Source organism: Homarus americanus, unplaced genomic scaffold, assembly GCF_018991925.1.
Source record: "Homarus americanus isolate GMGI-L3 unplaced genomic scaffold, GMGI_Hamer_2.0 scaffold22250, whole genome shotgun sequence".
NCBI lineage: Eukaryota > Metazoa > Arthropoda > Malacostraca > Decapoda > Nephropidae > Homarus > Homarus americanus.
In genome coordinates, this window is record NW_024741189.1 from 8,491,434 (window position 1) to 8,499,570 (window position 8,137).

The 8,137-nt window shown below is 37.6% G+C and overlaps 3 non-coding genes across 3 annotated transcripts; 2 read left to right on the top strand and 1 right to left on the bottom strand.

Annotated features, from left to right (window-relative positions):
• Positions 1–2,991: 2,991 nt before the first annotated feature.
• On the bottom strand, positions 2,992–3,063 carry Trnaq-uug. The gene has a single exon. It is a non-coding gene; the product is annotated as a tRNA-Gln (tRNA).
• Positions 3,064–3,520: 457 nt separating this feature from the next.
• Positions 3,521–3,592, top strand: Trnaq-uug. Its single transcript has one exon. It is a non-coding gene; the product is annotated as a tRNA-Gln (tRNA).
• Positions 3,593–5,930: 2,338 nt separating this feature from the next.
• Positions 5,931–6,004, top strand: Trnaa-cgc. Its single transcript has one exon. It is a non-coding gene; the product is annotated as a tRNA-Ala (tRNA).
• Positions 6,005–8,137: the final 2,133 nt, after the last annotated feature.

The following is an 8,137-nucleotide window of genomic DNA, read 5'->3' on the forward strand; positions in this document are numbered from 1 at the left end:
GCGAATGGATATAGCACTCACTACCTGACTCAGCGGTCATCCAGTAAGTGGGACGCCCCTAGTCGACCCAGCTTCAGAGTGGGTACCTGACTTTATAGCTTAGGAAGTGAGAGATACAGCTGGGTGGTGGGTAAGAGGAAGGAAGGGAGGGGGGACACGGGGAGGTGACGGAAATATGAACGTGCTAAAGGTTCAAAGTTTGAGGACTAATGGAGAAAGTATCTCGTAAGAGACTGCAGCGTTGGGTGGACGGGGGGGGGGGGCTGAGAGATTAGCGCAGTAGGGGAGACATATGAGAGATAGTGAGGTGGAGGCCAGGAGGTTTATCTCCCCGGCCTCGGCTGACTCTCGTAACTTGAGAATGAATGAGGCCGTTAACTGCAGACCATTGTGGCATGTGGCGCCGCACACGCCTGCCACACTAACTTATGACAAGCTCACTGGTCTGGCAGACAGTGTGATACTAATGTGAATCTTGTGGCCGTGGCAACCAACGTTATACCAATGTGAAGTGTTGGGTTACGTGTGCAGAGTGGCGAGACACTTAAGTTTAGTTTTTGTTTAACAGAACACATTAGTAGACAGTGTGTGGTTATTGCAACTTGGTAGTGAATAGTGTAAGCGAACATGAAATTAGCGGCAAACTGTGTAAGGTCATTGTAAAATTGGTGGCAGACAGCGTGACACAAGCAAAATTGGAGGCAGAGGAAGATTTTGTGATGCCTGCAACGTGTCGATGACATAAACCGTGACGCACCGAATCACACATAAAATTGATTTGCGTGACAGCTGTATCCCACAGTCCGTTGCTCTTGGTGTACCCTTTGTACCTTGTTACATAGATTTAAGTAAGTTACTTTATTTAAGATTCGCATCACTGACGACGACACATTTCCTATCATTATTTTTGTTGCTTTGAAACGTTTGTGAAGATTAATCATGTACCAAAAGGAATAAAGGTATGATAAACAATATATAATGCTTACTTATTATTGTAGTGTTGGGTTAATGATTTACTTCTGGAGACATACAATAGCTTCTAGGTCCAAGATGCATTTTTGGCCGTTTTTACTAAGTGTGGAAAAGCGCCCATTCTGATCTAATTGGTGGATGTTTTGCGACCGTGGGTGATTTTTACTTTGTGCGTTTTATCCCGGGCAATTATGAATTCTTAGTCACCCCTTTACAATATTTTAAATAACAGTAGATGGATACAACTCTCTATTTCGTATATCTTCACTCGTCTTCCTGTTATGTTTGGATTGTATCAATAAGAATTAAACCTCGCAGAAGGGAGGAAATTATAGGGAGAGTGATGTCAGTCAAATGAAAAGGCGAAAAGAAAATGAGATGACAATACATACAATTAAACAAACATTCTCACTCATAAACTCAGCTAACATAGGCAGTGGACAAATAGACTCACAGACACCGTGTTATATCACAACGTTTGGTATCATTTCACTTTGCATACTATCTTGAGTCGACACAATATATATGTTTAAACAATTCAGGTACTGGTGTGTGTGTGTGTGTTGAATGTAAAACGATATTCTTCTTACAATTAATATTTAAAGTCAATTATCATAGCAGGTTATACGTTTAGAGTACATAAAAACATGTATAAAAACAAGAACCATTTCAAAACCTTTCAAATACCAGAATAAACATTTATCATACAAAAAAAAATAGAACAGGTAGTTTAACACATTTCAGATACTGTACGTTTAAAAACACTTAGTATAACCATTATATATTTAACGTGTGGAATAAATATCTCTTATGCAAATTCGACAAAAAAGGTATGAGACGTATTTCAACGCAACAAAACTTTAAAAGCTATTGGCATCAGCAACGTTTTAGGAGTATTCATCCTACTCTTTAGAAAATAGGAGAAAGGACTGGAGATGGATGTTTCGGGGAGAGATTTTTCCTGAATATCCCGTCGGTCACTTGAAAGTCTTGAAGGTATATTCACCTCAATGTATTAGAGCGCCTGGGGTTATAACTCTACCTCAGCCTGGCACCAGTCCTTCCTCCTCCTCCTCCTCCTCCTCCTCCTCCTCCTCTCTCTCTCTCTCTCTCTCTCTCTCTCTCTCTCTCTCTCTCTCTCTCTCTCTCTCTCTCTCTCTCTCTCTCTCTCCAAGAAGATGAGAAACGAAGGAGATAGAGAGATGGGAAGAGAAAAAGAGAATTGGAAAGAAACCTAGAAAAATAATTGGAGAGAATCATAGACGTAAATTGAGAGAAACGACGAAAAAATTAAAGAAAGAGAGATACATACAGACAGACAGACAAGAACTCGTAATGAAATACTGAAGTAAAAATAGAGAGAGAAATAGAGAGTATTGTGTGGCCTGGTGTTCACGAGTCAGACTGCCTGTGTTCAGTCATATACGTATTCACATTACACTAAATAATGCGTCATCGGTGGCCTGTGTAACCTGTGGCTCTAGAGGGATGTTGTAACTTTGTATATATAATAATAAACATTCTTAACCAGTAGTAACTCACGTTTATGGAAATGACAATCGTGTTGAAATTAATTATATAAAAATGACCTCAAGGCGCGTGTATTATCAAGCTATAATTGGATTCCCACTTTTTTTAGCTCTGTCTGCCTTGGCTACTGAGTATAAATGGCAGTCATGATGTTTTCATGATGGCCCCCTGTCACGTGATCATGCACAGTCAGGCGCATCACTGGGAAGCCTGGTGAAGGTAATGCTGTTGTCAGGTACGAGCTGGTCATCCAGGTCGTCGCCTGAACCCGCACGTTCTGAGAACCACTGATGAGACACTTTACTCTATCATGACGATAGTGTACAACAGACCTTTGTCATCAACTGTGACAACAAGTCGGTTTCATTATCTTATATTAACATAAAGCAAATAATTACGTTACACATATTGCTGAATAAAACCCCTCCCTATTATTATTTATGCGTCGACATCACTAATATATTAAGAATCACGTTTCTAATATATTACAGGTCCCACCGAGACTCGAACTCGGATCTCTGGATTCAAAGTCCAGGGTGCTAACCATTACACCATGGGACCACTGATATTAGAGTAGCCACATGCCGCCGCCTCACTCTCGCCCAACCTGTTTACCAAGAGCGTTCTGACTCAGGCGCTCACACGTAACGAGCTAACACAGCCACACAGGCATATTTCCTGTTTGATCATGGTAGAGTAAGTACTGAAGATCTCAAAGGTACTAAAACAGTATGTTGATACGGTCGGGTACTCAAAACAGAGATGTCATTTATGTCAGATGTTTCGTCTATAAAACGCGGCTTCATTTATAAAGCATTTAATTCGCACGTTACGTATTTCATTTAAACCATCAATTTAATTCATTCACCATTTCATTCACACATTACCTATTTCACTTACAAACCAGGTCCATAATTCTCACACCCACCCGCCACCTGGTCACCGGCACTTCACGAGGGCCGCCTGGTTCCCACGCAACATGCTAATCATGTTCTGATTAGACGTCTTTCTCCATATCGGTCCCATGGTGTAATGGTTAGCACCCTGGGCTTTGAATCCAGAGATCCGAGTTCGAGTCTCGGTGGGACCTGGGATCCTTTAAATAAATTTAACCCCTAAATACATCTACAAATGTCGTTTGTGAATATGTTGTGCCAGGTAGATTTCGCAAGTGGATGTGTCAAGACACTTTGTTTATACACCATATTTCATTGATACATAAGATGTTTCATTCATACATCAGATGTTTCATTCATACATAAGATGTTTAAATTTTTACATCAGATGTTTCATTCATACATCAGATGTTTCATTCATTCATCAGATGTTTCGTTCATACATCAGATGTTTCATTCATTCATTAGATATTTCGTTCATACATCAGATGTTACATACTCATTCCTTTCATACCTTCGTCATCTTATTACCACTACTACGGTAAGTGTACTCGTATTAACATTCCTCTCCCCCCCCCAGTTCCTAATTTATTTTTGGACTTTTATTCCTGTTTCCTTTTCCTCCTCATTTCTCATTTTTTACAGTGTTTTGCCTCACCTCGCCTCCTGATTGCATAATTATTATTTTTCCTTCACTGTTCCTGCGAGTGTCCTTCCTGCTTTATTCTTAGATATCTTATATAGTTTTTCTGCCCCTTTTTCATAGAGTGACGCCTCTTAACTTCCTCTATGCCTCCCGAAAGCTTGGAATGTTGTATAGCTACTTCACTCCTGAGCAGTTGCTTCAAGTATATAAGGGATTCATTCATTCGTCCTAACTTGGAGTACTGCTCTCATATCTGGGGTGGCTCTTTTGTCCAACTGTTAGATAGGGTGGAATCAAAGGCATTTCGTGTCATTAACTCCCCTCCTTAAGTCGATGATTTCTCTTCACTTTCTCTTCGCCGCAATGTTGCTTCACTCTCTTTTTTACAGGTATTTTAACGGGCAATGTTCGGTGGATTTGGCATCCTGTGTACCGCCGGCAAGGCAGTGGTCTCGTAACACTCGTCTTGCCAGCGGTGCCCACCATTTCTGTGTGGAAGTCGGTCACACTAGAATAACCCGTTTTAGTACCTCCTTCTTTCCTCACACAGCCAAACTGTGTAATGCTCTGCCTTCTTCTGTGTTTCTATCCTTTTATAATCTGTCTCACTACAAAAAGTTGGTTTTCTGGCATCTTCGTGGTGTAGATTAACATAGTCTTTTTCTTTTCTATTTTTTTTTCTCCTTACACTTATTTTTCTCCCCAGGCCCCGTTGTGTGTCGATGACCTGTGCCCGGGTGGGCTATTCCCCGTAAAAAAAAAAACCGAAAAAAAAACATCGTTCTAACTTCTTTCTGAGGTTTACCGATGGTGGGAAATACTGATAACCTGGAGAGAAACAGTGGGAGTTGATGAGAAACCGCGAAAAAAGAGATAAGAACCGTGTAAAAGTAGCAGTAAACCGTGAAGACTATGAGAAACTGCTGAACATTGGTGAAGACTTTGGTACAAGTTGTGAAAGACCAGTGAGAAAGTAGAAGGTGAGACAAACAGAGAGAAGCTGGTAAAAATACAATGATAAACACTGAGAAATTCGTAGACGTCGCAATAAATTGGTGACAGACCGTACAAAACGCTAAAAAACGGCACACAAAGGACAAAAAAAAAATCAGTAAAAAAACACAACTAAAACACTTTAGAAAAAATGATTGAAACTAGAAAGAAAAGAGAGAAACACCCAGGTAGGCAACAGCAAGAAACCTTTACGTGGGTGTGTGGGAGACGCACAAGCTGCCACACACGGTCAAGTTAGGTCGCTCCATCTAGTTTTCTCACCCACCGACCCGAGAAATCCATCCCATTCACCTCCACAAAACAGCGTCTTTACGGGTGCTGCCACGGCCGTCACGGAGGATTGGAGATTGGAGCAGATTGGCTACGAGGAAATAGTTTGGGATTCTGGGACTCGAGAGGATTGGATTTGACTGTGTGATGCTGCATGATTGGGTGGGATGATGCATATTAGGATGGGTCATTGTATGATTCGGTGGAATGATGTATGATACGATGGGTCGCTATATGATTGGATGGGATGCTGTTTAACTGGGGTCTAGATTTACTGGTTCTCTTTGTATCGCTTACAGTAAATGGTTTATATTTTGTGATCATTAACGATTTTGATCCTCTCTCTCTCTCTCGTTGTCTTCCTGTACATCATTCAAAGACGCATAACAATGCTCTTACCCACAAACATACACACCTTAGCACAAAAATTGTATTCTCAGGTTACATAGTTTCTTCCCTGGATTAACAATATCAATAGGTAAACGGGCATCTGTATTACATCACAATCCAAATAAAATAACATTGTTCTTAAGGGGATACTTCCCAGGTTCCTCCACATCACGAGGCTTTCTTTTTTCTTTTAGCTGTGTGGAGGTGGCGGGCGACCTGTGGTGTAATGGTCAGTATGTTCGCTTCGCAAGCAAAAGGACCCGGGTTCGATTCCCGGGCAGGTTGAAACTATGGCAAGGTTTCTTTATGCCATTTGCCTCTGTCTACCGAGCAATAATTGGGGACCTGGATGTTATTCCATTTGCAGATCGTGTTCCGGGGTAATGGTTCGCCAGTGCAGTTGGCGAGCTGTCCGGTCCTCTCAGTTTATTTCTTGACACTGGGTCATGCAACTCGTTAACTTGGAGTGTGGTTGTTGTGTTGGCGACAGCTATTACACCTAAACAAATTCACGACTAGATGGCCCTTGGGCCATCCTCGAGCACGAGGGGCAACTAATATTATTAATAATAATAATAATATTATTATTATTATTATTATTATTATTATTATTATTATTATTATTATTTTTATTATTATTATAATATTATTGTTATTATTATTATTATTATTATTATTATTATTATTATTATTATTATTATTATTATTATTATTATTTATGATGATAATGATGATGATGAGTATTGTGTGCACAGAGATGAATGTATTTGGTACATTTATGAGCCAAAATCTAGTGTAAAAGAAACTTCGAACTCCCTAAAATATATACTGGAATTCAGGTGGGTGGCTGGGGAGGGGTATCTACTGTGTGTCTTTTTATCATCAACTTGCTTGCATTTCTAAGATCGAGAAACTGAAAACAACATTAAGAATAAATGGGAGACGATTTAATTCCGTGTACCCACCCACATTCCAGTGCTAAAATTTATGCACCAACTTCAAAAGCACTGATTTATTCCTATGTGGACTATGACACCAGAGGATCAGTACAGCAAAGTTCCGGAACGTTTAATTAAAAAGACAAGACAAATGGGACCAGAGAGTCACTAGAACCACAAACAATAGTACAAACATGAACATACGTTAAAGCGATATCAGTGTAACTAGGGAAAGGTCTGGCGAGAATTTTTGTGGGGTTCAGTGGGCACTAGACCTGTAGGAGATAATTCAATACTGAAAAAGAATAGTTTGACATATAATTTGTTATTTATTATTATTATTGTTATTATTATTATTATTATTATTATTATTATTATTATTATTATTATTATTAATAATATTATTATTATTATTATTTATTGTTTATTATAATTTATTATTATTTTTATTTATTATAATTTATTATTATTATTATTTATTATTTATTATTATATATAATTATTATTATTTATTATTTATTATAATTTATTATTATTATTATTATTATTATTATTATTATTATTATTTATTTATTTATTTATTATTATTATTATTATTTATTATTTATTATAATATATTATTATTATTATTTATTTATTTTAATTTATTATTATTATTATTATTATTTATTATTTATTATAATATATTATTATTATTATTATTTATTTATTATAATTTATTATTATTATTATTATTATTATTATTATTATTATTATTATTATTATTATTGTTATTATTATTATTACCGTTAATATTGTTAATATTACTGGTATTAAAAGTAATATAATTAACGATAATAATAATGATGATGATAATAGTTCAAAATTATAATCAAATGAATATTCACACACAACGAATGCGATGAGGTACTGAACTGTGGCGTGTAGCTTCCGTAGACTTTATCACCCGCTCACTGGGCCGCAGTCAATGCTGCTGCCTCCGGTGTTATCAGTCGGCAGCGCTATCAGCCAGCTATGAGTAGTAGTTATATTTTCCATTAATATGTGCTATAAAAACTTTTATTGTAATGTTTAATCTAATTTTCTTCTTTTAAAGTATCTAATTTAGTAATGAAATAGTATATATTCTAACAGCCATCTAGAGAATTCTTGCGGAATATTTTCAGCGATCTGGAATTATATTTTTCGCCTTTTATACTTAACTGAATACCTGTGTGTAATGGTTACCAGCAACTTATTATAAAAAAAATGACGATCGTCCAGGAATTCTTGCGTTAATGGCAGGTGATAACTGAAAATATTATTGCTGTTGTACCTTATCTTACGCAACATAATTATCATGTGATGACTTTCTATCCCGCCAACCTGACACACGCAACTAGTGCTCTAAGACTCCTCTCCTGAAACCTTTATATAGACTACAGTACCCTCGGCTTACAGCTCCTGGAGATATAAGAGCATCATGAGCCTTCTTTCATGAT